Source organism: Macaca nemestrina, chromosome 6 (assembly GCF_043159975.1).
Source record: "Macaca nemestrina isolate mMacNem1 chromosome 6, mMacNem.hap1, whole genome shotgun sequence".
Lineage (NCBI taxonomy): Eukaryota > Metazoa > Chordata > Mammalia > Primates > Cercopithecidae > Macaca > Macaca nemestrina.
This window is the reverse complement of record NC_092130.1, coordinates 157,100,348-157,110,590: the sequence shown is the minus strand read 5'-3', so window position 1 is coordinate 157,110,590 and position 10,243 is coordinate 157,100,348. Positions and strand designations below refer to the sequence as shown.

Sequence of the window (10,243 nt, the reverse complement as noted above, 5' to 3'; positions counted from 1 at the left end):
AGTCAAAAAGCAAGGGTTTCTGAAATTCTCTATCCTTTCACTTGATTGGACAGTAATGGTGAATTATTTAATACAATAGATTTTTCAGCATGTTTAGTATTATTTCAAGTAACATGTTAAGTCTCTACATTTAAGCCACATCCAGTTGAGCATTTCTAAGACTGTATTTAAAGGCCTTCCTAAGATAGAGGTAACCGCCTTGCATTGTAAAAATAATTCCATCAGTGTTATAAAATTATTTGTAATGATTTCAACCTACTCTTCTTTTAATAGTTTTTTCTAAAATACAAATAAACGAACAAATAAAGATGCATTCCACTATGTTCTGCTTCTATAAACATCTATGGAGCACTGTAAGATCTGAGTTTTGAATATCTATATGCCAACAAATTAAATAACTAATTGGTAAATGACCTTTCAAAATAAAAATGGCACAAATTTTGTGTATAATATAAATTCTCTGATTTTTAATTTTAAGGGCTGTCAAATAACAATTTTACATTGTGATGATGCTCAATTGCAAACCGTAGTGCCACAGTCAACATTCTAAATTGCTGCATATTCTGAATCAGTATCCAACCTTAATAGGACAGTGACATTCTAAATTGATACTTAATAATTACAACTCATTAGAAGTAAAATTAATTTTACTAGCCTAAAGTCATAGTTGCCAATCAAGGTTTCAAGAGTAACTGCTAACACTGAGATGGACTATCATAATCTCTGCAAGTCAAGGTCTGCCATCTGCTGTACCAAGAGCAAACTAACTCGAAATTTGATTAAAATAAAGGGAGTCTCAGTGAATGATTTTACGTAAAACCTTCCCACATAAAAATGCAAATGCAATTTTAATCAGTAAAACTCCCCATGGAAAGTATATGTGGACTAAATTTGTAAATATTGTACAGATAATTTTATAAACCAATACCTAATCATTAAACTCTTGCCTTTTCTAGTTCGATTTATTTTACTTCAGATTACAGGTTTTTATGATATTTCAGAAACTTTAGGAACTCTTACTTTCATAAAAAATTATATTGATTTGCAGGCCTATTAGTGCTCTATTCACTAGAAAGTGCTATGATGGTGAACATGTTTTATATCTGCACTGTCATCTACCATATGTGCCTGATGAGAACTTGGAATATGGCTAGTGTGATGGGAAAAGTAAACATTTAATTCCATCTAATTTTAAGCAATTTAAGTTTTAAAAAATCTCATGTGGATCATAGACACTGTCTATAGGACAGCACAGCTCTTTAGCATTGTTGAACCTATAGCATTGTTGGACATACAGCATTGTTGATTGACTCTGTATTATTCTCTTGTTCTTCAGAAGTTGCTAGAGAATCTAGAATTTTTATTTCTCTCTCTCTCTCTTTTTTTTTTTTTTTTTGTTACAGGATCTCACACTGTCACCCACGTTGGAGTGCAGTGGCAAAATCACAGCTTACTGCAGCCTCCACCTCCTGGACTTAAATAATCTTCTCTCCTGAGTTGCTGGGACTACAAGTGTTTGCTATCACTTCTAGCTACTATGTTTTTCAATTTTTTGTAGCGATGGGGGGGGTCTTCCTTTGATGCCCAGGCTGGTCTTGAACTCGGGCTCAAACACTCATTCTGCCTTGGTCTCCCAAAGTGACGGGATTACAAACATAAGCCAATGAGCCTGACTAGAATTTTTTTTCTACTAAATTACATAAAGTAACATTTTGTGGTTTCTTTCCTAGTGACTTCCAAAGTTTTATGAATGAAGATGTTTGTTTTAGTTAAAAAAAAAAAAAGAAGAAGAAAATAAACGAAGAAAGCAAGAGGGAAGGAAAGAAGGAAGGAAGGAAGGAAGGAGACTGAAAATTTGTTAATATAAAGTAACAAACATGTTATCAATGAAATGCGTTGCCTTGAGATTTTAAAAAATATTTTCTTCACATGGTTGTGTATATCATATAATTAATAAAAACTAAAGTCACTTTGTGTAACTTTTAAAAAAATCACATACATGTTGAAAATGCTCATAAAGAAAATATAATGAGGGGTTTTATCTCTCACACATGTAATGAATAAGATCTAGTATTTGATAGCACAATAGGGTGACTACAGTCAACAATAATTTATTGTGCATTTTAAAATAACTGAAAGAGTATAACCAGATTGTTTATAACACAAAGAAAGGATAATGCTTGAAGTGACAGATGTCCCAATTACCCTGAAAATGAGAGAGTCTCATTAAAATATTTTCTTTCACTGTATGCCTGTATCAAAATATCTCATGTACCTCATGAATATATACAAAAATATTTAAAAATACATAGAATTCTCAAATTTCTGTACTTATGTAAGGTTCTCAAAACAATTTATTTAATTCGTTTATGAATTGTAGGTAATGGAAACACAACCTCCAGATTTCACAACTGACTAAATTATTTAACCAATTGATAGGACTACTTAATTTCAAGGAGAGAAATTGCATCAGATCCCTTCATTTATAATAGACTGGACATATCTTTCCACATGACATGCTGCCTTCCTGATCCAGAGTATTTCCAAATTTCTGCAGTAAAAATAATTTATCTATAATCCCTTCTATCCCTGTCCTGAACAATTGGGTTTAGGGTTTGAATATTTCTTGGAATGTGGTTTTTGGAAACATTTCTCATACCTTCAAAAGCTCAGACTCTAGACTCATGCTCCATGAACTGAATTATAATTAAGTTAAACAAAGTAGGCCTTTTGTTTATAAAGGAGGTGACTACACACAACACACACACACATACACATACATCCACATGTCCATATACTACATACATACACAAAACATGTACTTGTGCATATAAACCTAGGATATAGCAAAAATGATAATTCACAGTTATTATCATATAAAGACATTGATTAATATTCTCATTTGAGGCAATCTTCACAGAATTTTCTTTTAAAAAAACAACTTAACAGTATCTTTATTAAACTAGATTACCTATTACCTGAGAGTGGATGTTAACATTTAAGACTCCAAACAATTTTTTCCCAATGTAAATATTAAAAAAATTCAGTTCATATACATAAAAGATTTGTGAGCTTCTTTGAAGTATTGTGTTACTAAAAAATGATGAAAATCAATAATTTATCACGTATCTATGCTTTGTCAATTATTCCACTAAAGAATCCAGAAACAAGGGTACTTGATAATTATATATACCTTAAAATATGAACATGTTTGTCATTTATTTAAATATTCAGTTGTTGATTTCAACGTTTTAGTTTTTATTAGGTTTTGTAAATGAAATTTATTACAGCTTAATTTGGGTACCTTAATTTATTCTTTAATCCATGCAAATAAGAAACAGAGCTTTTATTAACTCTGTAAAAGATTTTAAGTTACAGTCTTTCATTATGTGGATTCAAAAAGTCTTCATTAAATTATTATATATTCATATCATCAAATATTCTCAATATAATTCTAATTCATTTAAACAATCTCAATATTTCTGAACGTAATATTTAACAAATTTATATGGAAATATTGACTGTATTTTCCCTAAATATTACAGCCAGCTGAATTATTACAAATTCTTATTGCAATTTTCTGCTCCGTTTCCAATGTGCAGAACTCCCATACCAGCATGCCCCACCCACTGCTACCTTGGACTCTGATTTAGCTTTAACTTTACCAGAAATTATAGCTGGTCAATATGAAAAGCAGGAAATTATAACCAGGGGCAGGAATCATTTCCCAACTCTCTCCCCTTACCTTTCAGTTAGGTGACTCAATCTAACTATTCTTTTCGATGGAATGTCAGTGGAAATAAGATGGGCCATTTCTGGGCTGAATGGCTTAGATGTTGATGTGCCATTCCACACATTCCCATCTCAATTATGCATATTCCAACAACAATCTCAGAAGCTACATGTTTTAAAAGTTGAGTGACTGTTTGGAGCAAATTGCATTATCTTGAATACTATAGCACATTTGATTTTTCTGTTCATAGTATCTTCAAAATACACTGTCAATTACACACAAATAATATTTTGTCTTATACTGGTATTCTGTTTTGGCAACGAATACACCATACTTATAGAAAGCAGTTGGATAATGAGAGATTTGGCATAAAGAATGTGGAATAAAGCTTACAAAATGAAGTATTTACCTAAATCAAAAACTATTTTTAAAAGACTGTATCCGTTATTCTACCCAATTAAAAAATAAAAATAATACATTTGTTGGTTCACTTTTTGTTATTCAATGCAAAATCTTTTAAACTGGCTGTTTGTGGTTTAAATATAATTCCCCAATTTCATGTATTGGAAACCTAATTTCCAAACTCATATGTTGATTGGAAGTGGAGACTTTGGAATGTAATTAGCATTAGATGAGGTCATAAAGCTGGGGCCTCTGTGATGGGACAAGCAACATTATTAAAAGAGAAAGAGATTTGAGCTGGCATGCATGTGTTTGCTCTCTTGCCATGAAATGATCTTCACCAGATGCTGGTGCTGTGGTTTTGGATTTTCCAGTCTCCAGAACTGTAAAACATAAATTTTTTTTTTTTAATAAATTACTCAGTTTATGGTATTTTATCATACAAACAGAAAAAAAGATACACTTTTTTTAATGAGAACATGAAAATAATTTGTTGAAAATTGGTAGATCAAATAATAATTAAGTACATTATCTAAGAGAAAACGGAACAAAAGTTTAAAATGTGCATGTGTGTGTGCGCGTGTTTGTGTGTATGTGGGTGTTTGCCTTTTCTGACCTTATTTTTGAGACTTCCATTATTTGAATTGTGTAGAATTTATGTGTGACATTTGTATTTCAAAATTTCTTTGAAGCAAATTGGACATCTGTGTTTGAAAATAACTATTTTAATACTTTACCAAAATAAGCATTCCAATTCTGCTAAATTTGCAAAATAATTTATAATTAGAATCTATTTTGCCTTTAACTTTACCAAGAAAATAATACTAGCCATATAAGAAACAGTAAGATTATAGCCTCTATATTTTAATATGTTTTTAGAATATTATCTTCTTATTTACTACTATTAATTTGTGAAAGAAAGAACTTCTGTACATTTGGAAGAAGAATTAACACAAGTCTTTGGTGCCTCATACTTTAGATTAATCTCAAAAGGTCATGTCAAGTCCTTCTTTTGGTTATTTTAGGTTAAAACATTCCAAGCATTCCAACAGGTATCAACAAAAGACAATGAGTGGAAATGTCCATGAACTCATTTTATTCAGAGATGCAAAATTATCAGTCATATCCCCCATTATCTTTGTCTCTGTGTTAGTTATTTCCTATTGAAAATAACTTTTTTACTTTGACATATTTTACTCTATTATAAAAGGCAGCCATTGACCCTGAGTTCGAACACATAGCAATCTCAAAAGATAATTGTAATTTACATACTGTATTATCTTGTGTGTTCATATCATCTCTAAGCATGATCTGACTAGATGTTCTTACCCTTATCTTTAGCTATGAAATACACATTCTTTGGCCAAAAGTGAAAAAGTCTCATTATAATGTTCTCTTACACTGTATACTTACATAGTTGTTTTCTTATTACTTTCTGTTTTTCTTACTTTATTATCATAACCTTCATACATAGAACCATATTTTTTATATCTAGTGTATAATAATCAAAAGGCCAAGAAGCAATAAATATTTATTAAATAAGAAATAATGAATAACTGTTGCTCAAGGAATTCAATGAAGAATCTCAATAGATCCCAAGAGCAAAATATCACTTATGTTAATCAAGACATGTTTATCAATTCTGCTTACCTTTAAAGAAAAATATAATAATAAAGAATATTGTCTTTGGTTTAATGACTAAGCACTAGTGTTATTACAGAAGTAATTTGTTATTTGTTAATACATACATTTAGAATGATAACTAAGAATAGTGAACTATTATAATTTTGTAGAATAACTATAAAGAAACATACTTGGGTGTAAGAATTTTGATCAGATATCTTATCAGGACTTCTATTTAATCTAGTTTATGCAGCAGAAATAGTGATCAAACTTAATACTGCTTTACAATAATAATCATTTTGTCAAATAATATATAAAAACTTATTGGTCCATATGTTATTGAATCCCTAATCAAGAATAAAATTTTCTGATGTCTTAAAGCAAAAAGGGAACTCAAAATAAGGTTGATAAATAGGCATTGATACCAAATAATCTGGATGTCAGAGGCAGATAAGGATATTTTTCCTAATCTGGCCAAAATTTCACTGGGCAAAAAGGACTGGAAAACTGTATTCCTTACCAGCATGGGTGTTAGATTCAAATGCAAACTATGGATGTTTGGGAAGCACACAGCAAATACGCTCATATAAAAAGTAAATCGGCCAGGCACAGTCCTTTACCCCTCTAATCTCAGCAGCTTCGGAGGCCCAGGAGGGCGGATCACCTGAGGTCAGGAGTTCGAGACCACCCTGGCCAACATGGTGAAACCCTGTCTCTAATAAAAATACAAAAACAATAACTTGGCGTGGTGGTGTGTGCCTGTAGTCTCAGCTACTCCAGAGGCTGAGGCAGGAGAATCGCTTGAACCCAGGAGTTGGAGGTTGCAGTGAGCCGAGATCATGCCGCTGTACTCCTGCATGGGCAACAGAGCAAGGCTGTCTCAAAAAAAAAAAAAAAAATCATAACTACTTAAAAAGTGGAGCCTTTATAACCGGCAAACACTAGAAGAGATGTACTTACTTTCACAAGACACAAATTCTGGAGAATATTGGCTTTTAAAAACTTTATAAAAAATACAATGGTATGAGAAAATGTCAACAAAGAAATAAGAAGGACCATTTAAAGTGCAATAACTATAAAAAAAGAGCATTCTGAAAAAGTTAAATATATTTATGTTTTAAATGTGAATAGAGGGAATGTTGACACTGTCTAGGATAGAGTGTTCTGAATTATACTAGCACACCCATTGAAAGCTGATATAAAAGGTGCAAGGATGTGTGTGTTTGTGTGTGTGTGTGGGTGTAAAGGCTTTAAAAAGCTGATGAGACTTGAGGTACTCAATCTCCAAGAGAAGAGAACTGAGCACCCTGAGGACAGTTAGGGAACAGGGCTGTTGAATCACAGCAGAAAGCAACAGGGCCTCTAGTGTGCAAACGGAGTTGGAGTTCAGGGTCCTCCAAAGTGACTGTGAGGCAAAATTGACATGAAATGAACCTCACAGAAGTGAGCAGATATATTTGTATACAATTCTACAAAACCTTTGCAAAATCCAAAACTTTGCATACAGAAGTCAAGACAAAGTAAGACGCTCAGAAGGCTGTAATCTCTGGGAAGCTAAATAATTAAGGAGTATCAGCAATGTAGGATGCAAATAAGAACAAAGTTGATTTTAATCTGAACACAGTAGCACTGGCACTGGCAAACCACTCAGAAATTCAGCCAGTAATCCCAAAGGGTCATGTCCTGTGGCTGAGGGAAAAATAAAAGCAACCTTACAGATCTCCGAAATGAACTCTAATCCTCGATGATACTGAATTGCTAACACTGAATTTGTTGTGAGGGGAAGGACAACAGCAATAACCTTAACCTTCTCAATAAGAAGATTTTATCCTCTAGAGTTTCTCTGAGTTCTAAAACACGAAAACAAAAAGAAAACAAATAGATAAAAAAATTATATGCTAAAATACCAAACCTAGAAATCAAACCCAGAGGAGGGGAAAATAGAAAAGGTCTATCAGGAAATGCAGATAAAGGCATTATGAGATAGACATTTAAACTATACCATTTATATGTTGGGGAAAGAGAACTTTGGAGACTCTACAAAAGTGACTAAATGGAATTTCCTTTTATTTCTAGGTATTTCATGGGTTTTGATATAATTTTTATGGGATTTTTTTTCACTTTATATTATCTTAGGTTTTTTATGAATTTCATATAACCTCAAATGTGTACTTTTTATAGGATACAAAATTGACTTGTATATTGAACTACATCTTGTAACCTTAGTATATTTGATTATCAATCCAATCAATCCATATTCTTTTGGGCTTTCTATGAGAACAAAAGAAACTTCCAGGGTATGGATATTTTCTATGTGTGTATGTAAGTAAGTATGTAAATGTGTGCTAGTTATGGTAGTTTAAATGCAAGTGTCATGCACATTGTTACAAAGGTGTATTCATCAAGTAATTCTTTGTAATTATTTAAAAGCTACTTCATATAAAGTAAAAACAAGATATATATGATTAAGTCTTTAAATAAATTATAGACATTCAAAAAGATGAACACATAAAAGCAAAGTCTGTGATTATTTTTGGTTAAAAATGATGTGTCAATAGAAGAAAAACATGGCAAGCATAAATATAATAAATACATAAGTATAAGAGAAACATTGTGTCCAAACTGCAGAACCTGAATGACAAAATTTAAATTCTAACAATTACCAGGTAGAAGGTGAAAATTATCCAAAAAACCCAATATTAAGGTGATAACACATTTTTTTATAAGTAAAAGTAAGAGTCAAAGGACCTGAATTAATATATTCAAAGTATTTTGATAGGTATATATCCACTCAGGTTTTTATGTAAATTAAAACTTTCATTCAAGAATGAGAATTAAATCTAAACATTTTTAAGCATATAAACTGTAATTTTTTACTGTATGAATCTTAATTGGAATTTTAAAAGATTTTAAAAGCAATAGAAGAAAAGAATGTGAAGCAAGAAACACAACAGAAACATGATTTAATCACACATATAGGTCTTTGAAATTAAATATTTACATGTAAAATAATAACCACTTTTTGTGGTAAATTAGAAACAAGTAACTTTTTTGTAATCATTCATATTGGCTTCTATAACAAAATACCTCAAATGTAGTAGCTTATAAATAACATAGTTATTTCTCCCAGTTGTAAAGGCTGGGAAGTCTAAGCTGAAGGCATCAGATTTGGTGTCTAATAGGCGCCGCCCAGTTTATTGGTTTATAGACACCTTTCTTACTGTTACTTCACATGGTAGAAGAGCCAGAGGGTCTTTCTTGGTCCCATTTATGAGGGCTGCATCCCCATGACTTAACTGCCTCCCAAAGACCCCACCTCCTACCATTTGCATAGGAGTTAGGGTTTCAATAAAGTAATTTTAGGGAAACACTAACACACAAACATTCAGACTATAGCCTGCCACCCCTGTACCGCAATTTATGTTCTTCTCACATGAAACACATTCCTTCCATGCAGGCATTAACCCAAAAGTCCAAATCCGAAGTCTCATTTGAGACAAGGCAAGTCTCTTCCACCTAGGATCCTATAAAACCATAAACAAGTTAGTTACTTCCTAGATACAATGGAGGTATAGACATTGGGTAAATACACCCATTCCAAGGGGGAGAAATTGGCCAAAATGAAGGGGCAATTCAAGTCCAAAATTCAGCGAGGCAGTCAAATCTTAAAGCTCCAAAATGATCTCCTTTGACTTCATGTCTCACATCCAGGGCATGTGATGCAAGAGATGGGCATTCATGGTCTTGGGCATATCCACCCCTGTGGCTTTGCAGGGTACATCCCCCCTCCTGGCTGCATTGATGGGCCTGCAGCTTTTCCAGGCACCCAGTGCAAGCTTTTTCAGTGGATCTACTATTGGCAGGGGTCTGGAGAACAGTGGTCCTGTTCTCACAGCTCTACTAGGCAGTGATACAGTGGGGGCTCTGAGCCCACATTTCCTTTCCACACTTCCCTAGCAGAGGTTCTTCATGACAGCACCACCCCTGTAACAAACTTCTTCCTAGACATCCAGGCATTTTTATACCTCCTCTGAAGTCTAGGTGGAGGTTTCCAAACCTCAATTCTTGATTTCTGGGCACCTGCAGGCCCAACACTGTGTGTAAGCTGCCAAGGCTTTAGGCTTGCAACCTCTGAGGCAGCAGTCTATGCTGTACATGGGGACATTTTAGCCACGCCTGTGACATAGTGCAGCAAGTCCCATGACTGCACAAAGCACCAAGGCCCTGGGCCCGGGTTTTACCTCTTAGTTCTAGGCCTGTGATAGGAGGGTCTGCCCTGAAGACCTCTGACAGGCCCTGGAGACATTTCCCCATTGTCTTAGCAATTAACATTTGGCTCCTCGTTACTTTTACAAATTTCTACAGACAATTAGAATTTCTCCTCAGAATTTTTTTCCTCTTCCATTGCATCATCAGGTTTCACATTTTCTAAGCTTTTATGCTCTGCTGTCCTTTTTAACGTAAGTTTAAATTCCAAAGCGTCTC

The 10,243-nt window shown here is 33.3% G+C and overlaps 1 long non-coding RNA gene across 5 annotated transcripts in view; it reads right to left on the bottom strand.

Moving 5' to 3' along the window:
- Positions 1 to 3,282: 3,282 nt before the first annotated feature.
- LOC105472976 (uncharacterized) overlaps positions 3,283 to 10,243 on the bottom strand; it is a 64,307-nt gene continuing 57,346 nt past the window's right edge. For all 5 annotated transcript variants that reach the window (XR_011624337.1, XR_011624338.1, XR_011624336.1 and 2 more), the window contains exon 8: positions 3,283 to 4,518. This is a non-coding gene — a long non-coding RNA (uncharacterized lncRNA). The remainder of the gene's footprint in view (positions 4,519 to 10,243) is intronic.